Genomic DNA, 10996 nt, shown 5'->3' with positions numbered 1-10996 from the left:
CCTCAGAGCAGCCACTCCCCACACCCTCGCCTCCAGGCGTACACCATGAGGGGTTTCAAAGCCTTCCTTCTTCTCTCACTCTTCTTTCCTGGAACGGGACAGCCCGAACCTCCTTGACTTGTTAAAGGTACTACCGCTACGTCATGGCTGAACAGGGTTGACCACCCTCCTTCTGACCAGGCAACCAGAGAGGCAGCTTCATACAGAGGAGAGAGCATTCGGCAGGGAGCTCAAGGCCCTGAGTTCCAGTCCTGTGGCTACATGACTTTGGACAAACTTCTTCCCTTCTCTAGGTCTCAGTTTCTTTGTCTATGAAACAAGTTTTTGGGTGGGTGATGGAGTTTGGAGGTGTTGTCCCTGCCAAAACTTATGGGAAATTTGATCTCCAATGTGGCAATGCTGGAAGCTGTTTGAGTCATGGGGGCGGATCCCTCATAAATGGATTAATGCTCTCCCTGGGGGTGGGGGGAGAGGCCACCTAGAACAATGCGGGTAAGTTCCTCATTTCTATCTGAGACCTCATCATCCACACTGTCTAGATGAGAGGCCATCTAGAGCAATGCCAAGCAGGAATGTGGGGTCGGATCCCCCACAGAGAGCCCCCACCAGGGAAATGTCTAGTAGAGCCAAGACAGCAGGGCTTCTGCCAGGACCTCAGAACTGCAGGGCCATGGGTAACATGCAACACCAGCCTGGAAAAGCTGCAGGCACCAGCGCTGCCCACTGGGCTGCACCTGGCAGAGCTGTGGAAGCAAAGTTGCCCAAGGCTTTAGGGGCCCAGATGGCCAATTGCACCCAGGATGCAGGACTTGTAGTCAAAGAAGATTATTTTGGAGCTGTAAGACATAGTGTCTGCCTTGCTGGGTTTTGGACTTGTTTGGGGCCTGTTTTTCCTTTCTTCTGGCCTATTTCTCCCTTTTGGAATGGGAACATGTACCCAATGTCTCTTCCACCATTGTATCTTGGGAGTAGATAAATTTGGTTTTGTTTTTACAGGTTCACAGCTGGAAGGACTTGCCTTTGGTCTCAGATGAGACTTTGGACTTTTGACTTTTAAGTTGGTGCTGGAACAAGCTAAGACTTTTGGGACTGTGGGGATAGAATGATTGTATTTTGTATGTAAGAGTGACGTGAGTTTGGGGGGCCAGGGGCAGAATGATGGAGTTTGAATATTTTGTCCCTGCCAAAACTCATGTGGAAATTTGATCCCCAATGTGGCAGTGTTGGAAGCTGTTTGAGTCATGGGGGCAGATCCATCATGAATGAATTAATGCTCTCTCTAGGGGAGGGGGGATTAATGAGTGAGTTCTCGCTCTGTTAGTTCCCATGAGAGCTGGTTGTTTAAAAAGACCCTGGCACCTCCTCTCTCTTTCTCTCTTGCTTCCTCTTGCCATGTGATCTGCTTGTACCCACCGGCTGCCTGCCATTTTTCTGCCATGAGTAGAAGCCTGAGGGCCGTGCCAGATGCAGCTGTCCCAGAATCGGAAGCCAAATAAACCTCTTTCCTCTATAAATTACCCAGTCTCAGGTATTTCTGTTATAGCAACACAAAATGGACTAAAACAGTGGGTAATGCACACTGCCCTAGTCTCTCTGTTGAGCCTGGTTGTGTCAGCCGGAGTTGGGGAGTCTGAGAGTGGTGGAGATGCATGCAGGATCAGTAAGGGATCAGCCTCGCTGAACAGCCAACACATTCTCTGTGCTTGCCCATACTGGTCTTGGTCATGGTGAAGGCCTTGACCCACTCATGCAAGCTTCTCTCTCCAGCCTGGGCTACTCTCCTTCTATCTCTTCTTCCCAAACATTGCCCTGAACACACTTTCTCCCTGATTTTGCCTAATTCCACATAGGCACTAACCACTGCAGCAGCATGAATGTGGTTCTCTACAGTGATATATGTAGATATTTAAAAGGCATTCTCCTAGATGTGATTTCTATTCCCAGCTAGGTTCTAAGTGCCATCAAAGCATGGTTGGGTCTTTCTTGTGTCCTCCACAGTGTATAGAAATATGTGCTGCACAGAGCTGTGCTCAGTTCATAGACATTATTGACTGAAAGCACATTTCTGAAGAGTTTGTTGAATTGGGTTCTAAGGCCCCTTACATTTTTTTCTGCTAGTTCAAAATATTAATTAAGATCTGGTTAGTTCAGAATGTACCAAATTCTATGCCCTTTCTCTTACCCATTTTCAAACGGCAGTGGTTTGTTTCATCCCACTGGCCATACTTTTCAAAGTCATTGAAGAGAGGAACTTTCAGTTTCCAGGTAACATGAACAGACATTGTGACTGTAGCCACAAAGTGTGAAGCATTGTGGGTTCTTGGGTCACAGCAATCATGGCGACTGTCAGGTAGAGAAGAAGTGAGACACGGCCATATTTAGAGAGCTCAGGGAGCCAAATCCTCCTGGTTTGTTCAGTAAAGAACACCAGAAGCCAGCCTGCTCCCTGGGGTTCAGTTCTAGGTCTTTGATTCTTTCTCCATGGTACTAACAATCATGTTCCAATTTCCAGAGCCTACAGCACAGGAAATGTATTTAATAAATAAATATTTCTTGAATAAATGAATAAGTTGGTATATATAAAATGTGGTCACTCATTCTGAATAGCAGAGATGTTTGAGCTTTATATATTTCAAAATCCAATAGGTCAAGACTATTCACTCAAGATTTTTCAGTTATAACTCTCTTAGGAGTGATTTCCTTTCTTTTGAGCACCAATGCACAGTATCTTGCATGACAGTTGGTCCCCAGTGGGCTTTCAGTACATTTCTCAAATGAGCAAACCACATTTAATAGCTGATGTTGATATCACGCTATAAATCTCTGACATTTTTTAGAAGACCCTGAACAGATCACATGAGTAACAGCTAAAAAATCTGGGTATGTGAGATTGAAAGAGGGGAGACTATTTCAAGTGTGTGAAGCGCTGTTCTGTGAAAGGGGATGTAGACTCGCTGGGTCCAATGCCAGACAGCAGAACTTGGCCAGCGGTTGGGTGTTTATAGGAGGGAAGTTTTAGCCTAATGTGATAAAGAATGCTGAACCCACTAAAGCTGTCCTACACTCTAACCGTCTGCCCTGTGCTGTTGTTCAAGTGGAGGATGATATTTTCCAAGGATATGCGAGAGATGAATCCTGCCTTGAGAAGAATTAGGATGCCTGACTGCTAAGGCACCTTCCAACTCAAGGATCGCTGGATTCCATTCTCTTAACAATCACAGGGAAATCTTTTTTTTTTTATTTTTGGACTTAGGGATGAGAGTTGAGTTTATCACATTCCTTAGTTCTTAATTTACTACCACCATCAGTCCATACTAAAACCTTCTTTTATTTTATTTTTCTTCCCTTTATCTCTAATGCCCATTCCAAAGTTCAGCCTCCCCCACAGGGACCAGCCCTCTGTGATTTGATATACGTGCTTGGGTTGGTAAGTACCCTTGTAGAATACCCGGTACTGCCTGTGAAAATATATGTCTTTGACATTTATGTACATGGTGTGATGCTATTGCTCCAATTCTGTTACTTCTTTTCTCTCACGATACTGTTTGTTTCTGTTCCTTCTTACTGCGTGTGCATCTAATTCAGTGCCACTCACTGCTGCATGGTATTCCACAGGGTGCATCCACCACATTCCTCTGGAGATAGACACCAAGGTTGTTTTTAATTCCTTGCTGCCAGAAACAACACTGTGATGAGCAACCTCACACGAGTCTCCTAATGGAACCATGAGAGTGGGTCATAAATTATGTTCATGTTTATTTATGATGTAATCAAACCCATCAAGTATTTTTTGCCTTAGGCTTTGCGCTTTTTTGGTTCTTGTTTAAGAAATACTTCCCCACTCCAGGATTATAAAAAAATGATCCTGCCTTTTCTTCTATTGAATTTATACCTTTCCCCTCTTAGGGGCTTAGGGTTTTAATGATGGTGAGGCTTTTGCCTGTTTTGCTGACAGAGCTCCAATGTTTAGAAAAGTTCTTCTCACATAGTAGATGCTTAATAAATATTTGTTGAGTAAATGATAAATCTGGGGTTAACCTTTGTACATGGTAAGACACAAGAATCCAATTTTGTATTTCTCCATGTATATTGAGCTAGTTTTTCTATTTCAGTCTGAATAATTCATCATTCCCCCGCTGATTTATTGTTCCTCCTTTATAATATATCACAATGGTTCTAATACTCTGGCTTTGTAATGTCTTCCTGTATTTTGTCTTACTAACTTGTGTCTTATTGCCTAGTAGGTAGGACAAGTGGCATTTCTTATTTTTCAAAACTGACAGCTATTTATGGACCTTGATTCCTCTACATACATTTAAAAATAAATGTTATGTTACTCAAAGCCTCTTGCTAGAACTTTGAATGAACTTGCAATGAATTTGTAGAATTAGGAGAGAACCAACATTCTTTCATTTTTCCCATGCATAAACATGTTATATTCATTCACTCAGGTCATCTTTTGTGATCTTTCATAAAGTCATAAATTTTCACCATAGAGGTCTTGTATATTCTGTTAATTAATTCCTAATGACTGTTGTTATTACATCTTATGTTTTATTATATTTCTAATAGGTTACAGTGGTAGTAAAATGTTTACTCTCTCATTAGAGGTACTAGTTTACCTCTTGACTGTTTTCTATGTAAATATTTTATCAGCTGTAAATAATATTTTGTTCTGTTTCCTTTTAATACTTCTGTCTTTTATTTATTTTTTATGTTAACTTCATTGGCTAGGACCTCCATTATACATTAAACAGTAGTCATCACAGTGGGCATTCTTGTGTTGTGTCCAGGATTCTAAGGAATGCTTAGAAAAATTTTTTCCATTTAAGCATGATGTTTGTTGTATGTTTTTAGTAAATAGCCTTTATCAAGGTTATTTTAGAGCTTTTATCCGAAATGTTTTGAAACTTTTTTTTTCTGAGTCTATTGAGCTCATCACATTCCTTTTATCTTCACGCCATTACAGAGGTGAGTTACATTCATAAAACTGTTGCTGCCATGCTGTCCTTGCATTGCTTAACGTGATCATATCGCATTATTTGTAATAAAATGGGACTGTACTGAATCATGGTTATACTGATCAGGTAAAGTGAATTAAAATCTTTCTCCTTTTTCTATTTTCTGTGGCAACTTTGTAAGGTAAGGATTATCTGCTCCTTGAAATGTTTTAGTACTTTCCTGTAAAACTGAGTTTGAGGCTCTGGTGGGGGGGGGGAGGGACATGGAATCTTTTATTACTATTTAAATATCTTTAATACTTACCGGTTAGTTTGATTGTTCTGCCAATTTTGACATTTTTTGGTTTTTCCAGAAATTTATCCATTTTGTCTAAGTTTTTACAATTATTGGCATAGGGCTTGTCATCTTTTATTATTTTTAATGCTCGGCTGTGACTATAGTAGTATTTCCTTCCTCACTCTGTATCTTACTTGCATCCTACTCTTTTTTATTAATCAATTTTATCTATCTTATTAGTCCTTTCAAAGCCAGTATTGGGATTTGTAAATCTTTTCTTTTTTGTTACTGTTTTTAGATTGTCATTCTTTATTTCATTGATTATTAGCCTTATTTTTTATTTTTGGAGGGTTATTTGACTTGTTTTCAATATTTATTGTTTCCTAACAAATGTATTTAAAGGTATGAATTTAGCTCATTTCCCTTCTGTCATTATCACCAATCCCACCTGATTTTCTGATATTATCTAAAATTTTACTTATTATTTACTTCTTTGGGGTTTTTAATAATTTAAATAACAGTACACTTTACTGAGTCAATTATTCATCCTTACTTCTTATAGATTTCGAACACGTAGTGTTCTTCTGAGTTTATTTTTCTTCTTGCCAGAATATTTTCTCCAAGTCCACTTAGTATATTCAAAAATTGCTAGAGGAGTAGATTTTCAAGTGTTCTCATCAACGATGGTCTTCGAGTAGTAAACCTTTTACAGTCTCACATCCCTCATAATATCTTTATTTTACACTCATTTAAATGATAGGTAAACTAAATATAAAATTGTATGTTTGAAGTTTTTTCCTTCAAGAATACAAAAAATTAAGCCACTATTATGTTGTGTGTAGATTTCTTATTGAGATGTCTAATGTCCATCTTTTTAAAAATTATTTTTTATATAACATAGTTGATTGTACATATCTGTGGGGTACAATAGAGTTGAATATCAACATCTGTGTGCAATATGTGATGCTCAAATTAGGATAATTAGTATATTCAACATTATACAACGTAATTATTTTTCATGTCCCTTTATCAATTCCTCCCTTCCCCCCCCACCACTCGCCTTTTCCCACATCTGGTAACCTCCGTTCTGTTCTCTCCTTTTGAAAGTTCAACATATTATTGTGATTGTTGTATATGTTTTTTCTTGTTTATCTTTTAGCTCCCACTTAGGGGTGAGGACATGTGGTACGTCTCTTTCTGTGCCTGAATTATTTCACTTAACATGATTTTCTCTAAGTTCATCCATGTTGTTGCAAATGGCAGAATTTCATTCTTTTTTGTGGCAGAATAATATTCCATTGTGTATATATACCAGATTTTCCTTATCCAGTCATCCAATGGTGGACATTTAGGTTGGTTCCAACTCTTGGTTATTGTAAATAGAGCTGCAATACGCATGGGGGTGCAGGTATCCCTTCAACATGATTTCCATTCCTTTGGATATATACCCAGCAGTGAGATTGCTGGATCATATGGCAGTTCTATCTGTAGTTGTTTGAGGAATCTCCACACCATTTTCCATAATTGCTGCACCGATTTACCTAATGTCAATCTGATTCTCCTTTATAGCAGATCTTTTTTTCTGGAAAATTTAAAGGGTCTGTCTTTATGATCTTATATTTCACTGTAATGTGTCAGATTGTACATTTTCCTTCTCTATTTTTTTTAAAACATTATACACCATTTCATTCTCAGGATTTTAATACTTCATTGCTTTTGAAGAATTCTTTTTTTTTTCCCCCAAAGATTCCCTCCCCTTCTATTTTCTTTCTTCTGCTGGAATTCCTAGTTAAGAATTGTCTTCTCTTTCATTTCTTTCTCCACATACTATTGTTGAATGATCTTAGGAAAAATATAAGCCTTTCTAAAATGGAGATAATATTTATCTCATAAATTAATGTTACTTTTGTCATGAAAATCTTCCTTTTTGCAGGTTACCAGAAACTGTAATACCTAAAGTCAGCCACAAGAGGACAGACAGACATCAAAAAACCCAGTACCATTTTAGTTTTTTTAAGCACCGCTAAGTAACCATGGTAGCTATACTAAAACCTAAAACATTCCTTTGGCAGGTATTCTCCAAACAGTACTCACCGCCCTACTGAATGTTTAATCTCCAGTGTCAGTAAGAGGATTAGCCTTCCCTGAGTTTGCAATTTGAGATGGAATCAAAGTATTCCTGCCACTCCTACTTCAGGCTGAAATTCTTGCAACTCAGAGTAGATTCTTACCAAAACCCTTAAGAATGAATGTTTGGGGAATGCACTATTGTCAGCTCTGTCACTTACTGGGTAGAGGGACTATGGGCAAATTACTAACATTCCTTAAACCTCTGGTCAGCCTCATCTAGAAAGTAGGAATAATGACTCTTACTGCAAAGGATTATTGTGAGGATTCAATGAGATGATGCTAGAACAGGTTAACATTTTAAAAAATATGGTCTTTGTTGTTTTCTGTAAAATGAGGGGACTAGGGAATGGGTCTCTAAATTCTCATCCTACGTGAATGTTCAATGTTTAATGAAATTGCATTTATTCTTGGAAAAATGTCCAACTCGAAAAGATATTTCTGAGCTATGACCATTTTCTGGAATTATTTATCAGACTGGTGTAACGGAAACAGAGAAGAGCCCTGTGGTAGTGCAGAGAGGACTGCTCCTCGGGTCTGAAAACCTAGGTTCTCTGATCTAGCTCTGCTTTTTATCAGTTGTAAGACTCGGGCAATCTGCTTAGTTGTTATCACAGTCTAAGTTTACCCATCTATAAAATGAAGCTGAAATACCTACCTCACAAGATATGAGGATTAATGTGATCATTTTTATGAATCTCTTTAAACACAGTAAAAAAACATCTTTATCTGAAAAAATGGGCTTAATAAGACCTCCTTTGCAGGGTTATTAGAAAAACAAATGAGATAATGTGTGTAAATTGATTAACACAATTAGCAGGAGTTCTAAAGCTCCTGGAGTATGTAGGAGGTTTAGGGATATAATAAAGGACCAATTAATAGCAAGGCCCACAACAATAAAGTATAATAGGCATTGTAACTCAGATGAGTATGAGCAGCTACCAGAGGCAGGCAGGTGCCTGACATTAAAGTATGACCCTTTGGGGCCGAGCCCGTGGTGCACTCAGGAGAGTGCGGAGCTGGGAGTGCAGCGACGCTCCCGCCGCGGGCGGGTTCAGCTCCTATATAGGAATGGCCGGTGCACTCACTGGCTGAGTACCGGTCACAAAAAAGACAAAAAAAAAAAAAAAAAAAGTATGACCATTTGCATTAGGCTGGACATAAATGCCTGCTTCTGCCAGCTCATTGGCAAGGTGACACATGTCCAGGGAGCAGAATTAATAAAGGGTCTGGCCAGATATACACACTAGCCTATTAATCATTTTCCACTTTGAAATGGCCTCCCTCAATCCTTCTCTTTGCCGTCGATCACTGGGTACAGAGACTGCCTGTTGTAGAGGCCCCGAGGAAGGGGGTTGAAGGTAGTGCTGGTCTACCCCAGACCTCAGTGAGAGCCCAGGTTCATCTGTTCCACACAAATTAAACCCTAAATTCCCTGAGTCTAGTTCTGTTCAAAACACATTGTTATTGAACTCCTGCAATATGCCAGGCACAGTGCTGGAAACCGAGTCATTAGGGATGAAAATGGCATGGTCCCTTCCCTCGAGGAACTCAGAGACTTGCAGGAGAGACAGGAGGAAGGTGACTAACTTTCCATGACGTGGCAAGTGCCATGATGGAGGAAGGCGCAGGATGCTCTGAGAGGGCAGAGAGGTCAGGTGGCGTCAGGGAAGGAATCCTGGAGGAAGAAGTGCCTGCATTCAGATTTGAAGGATGAATTAATACAGCCTGGTAAAGCCAGAGGAAAGAGAAAGGAAGGCACAAGAGCAGTTCTGAGAAGTTTGGGAGGCCTGAGGTACTGGAGCAGGGGGGAAGGAGAGGCAGATGGAGCTGGGAAGGTAGGCTGGGGCTCGCTGTAGGCGACGTGGAGTGCAGAGAACCCATCCACAGCTCTCCACACACTTCGCAGCAAGACTCCCCGGCCTGGCCTCAGTATATACCACCTACATTAGTCGCCGATCCATGGATAAGGAGGGTCAGGGGGAGGCATGGGCTGTCCCCAGTCTTGCCCTTCAGCTTTATTACACATGAAATCACTTCCCAGGTGACCTATACAGCATTTCAGAAGACCCAGCTCCTAGAAATGTCACACCATGGCCAGGTCCACAGAGAATCTGCCAAGTCTACTGCAAAGACTTTTCGACAATTCTTGACACAGAAGACCCAGGATTCAAATAGAGTAAGGAAGGTTGACTGCAACAGAATTCACCAGCTACCAGGAGATTGCCGAGAAGGTTAACACTACCCCGGTAGTCCAGACTTGTTCTGACCTTTCCTATCTGCAAGGGGGTCCATCCATTGTGGGCCCAGGATAAAGAGGGATCTTGTCTACTTTGCTGAAGTTGCAAGCCCTTCACAGGGCTGCTGGAGTTCACTTCCCTCCATCTCAGAAGGCCAGCCTGCTCCCTTCACTGGCCTCATGGTGGCCCGGACCAACCCAAACCACTCTGGGGATAAGCACAGGGAGTTATCACAAGTGACTGTGAGTTAGTGCACGAAGCGGGCTCAACACTCGGATGTGCTGAACATCCGATCGAGCCAATGGGAGTTACATAGTAAGCATAAGCCCAGGAAGAATAAGCGGGGAGCTGGAGGGGGGAGGCAGGACAGATGGCACTGGAAACAGCTAACTGGTTAAACAGCTAAAAAAAAAAAAAAAAAGAAAGAAAGAAAAAGGTGCAATTTGTTGGGAGGTTGTTTTTTGTTCTGCATTTTGTTTGTTTTGGTTTATTCCAAAGGAAAAACACTGGCAGTGTTTCCAGCTCTATATACCCGAGATTCCTTAGGGAACTCCCACGGGAGAGATCGTAGCCTGGCGTGTTTGAGGTGGTCCTTGAACATTTCCTCCCACTTGCTTCCCTGTCTGTCTTGTCAATGACCAAGCGATTTGCTTCGTGGGGTAGAGCTTCCCCAGGCCCCCTCGAGCTGGACTATTTGTCATGGCAGCAGCTGGAGATAAGCTGGACACAAAGAGGATTTGTGTCTCAGGAGGGTAGGTTCCTAGATACAGAGAGCAGAGGAATTTTCTCATTAGTAGGAAGTCAGTGGTGGGGACTCTGGGCTTTCATCATGGCCCCCGGTACAGATGGCAGCAGGGAGGAGGTCAGCCTGGAGGGGTGACACTCAAGATGCTTTCAGTGGACAACCTCGTTTCCAGAGTGGATTCCCTTGGGAGAGACGAAAGACACAGAGTGCCATCCGAAGCTTCCAGGGGAAGGAGGGAGTCCATCTAAGAAGGCCATATGGACTTAATTACTTGTTCCCACTCATGCGGGGCTCCAGATGGGGCACCCAAAACCCAGCAGTGGGCCCAGTGGGAAGCACTGCTGAGTGAAGCCCAGGGGACCCAGAGGGCCAAAATCTCAAAGAGCAGTCATCGCTGAGTTATCACTATGGCAGGACAGGGAGTTCAAGCACAGAGAGTTCTAGAATACTCCCAAAAGGGGTTCTGAAGTCCGAGAGCAGACTAAGTTGACCAAGAAGTAATTCTCTGAGTTTGAGGCAGCATCTGAGTTGCAGTCCTGTTTTAGCTGATCTCATAAATTTTGAATACCAACTGGGGTTCCCCACCAGCAAAAGCACAGACTTTAGGAATGAAGTGGGTTTCCCAATGGCCTTTGATGATCGATTT

This window comes from Cynocephalus volans, chromosome 8 (assembly GCF_027409185.1).
Source record: "Cynocephalus volans isolate mCynVol1 chromosome 8, mCynVol1.pri, whole genome shotgun sequence".
Lineage (NCBI taxonomy): Eukaryota > Metazoa > Chordata > Mammalia > Dermoptera > Cynocephalidae > Cynocephalus > Cynocephalus volans.
The sequence above is the reverse complement of the archived record's forward strand: the minus strand, read 5'-3'. Positions refer to the sequence as shown.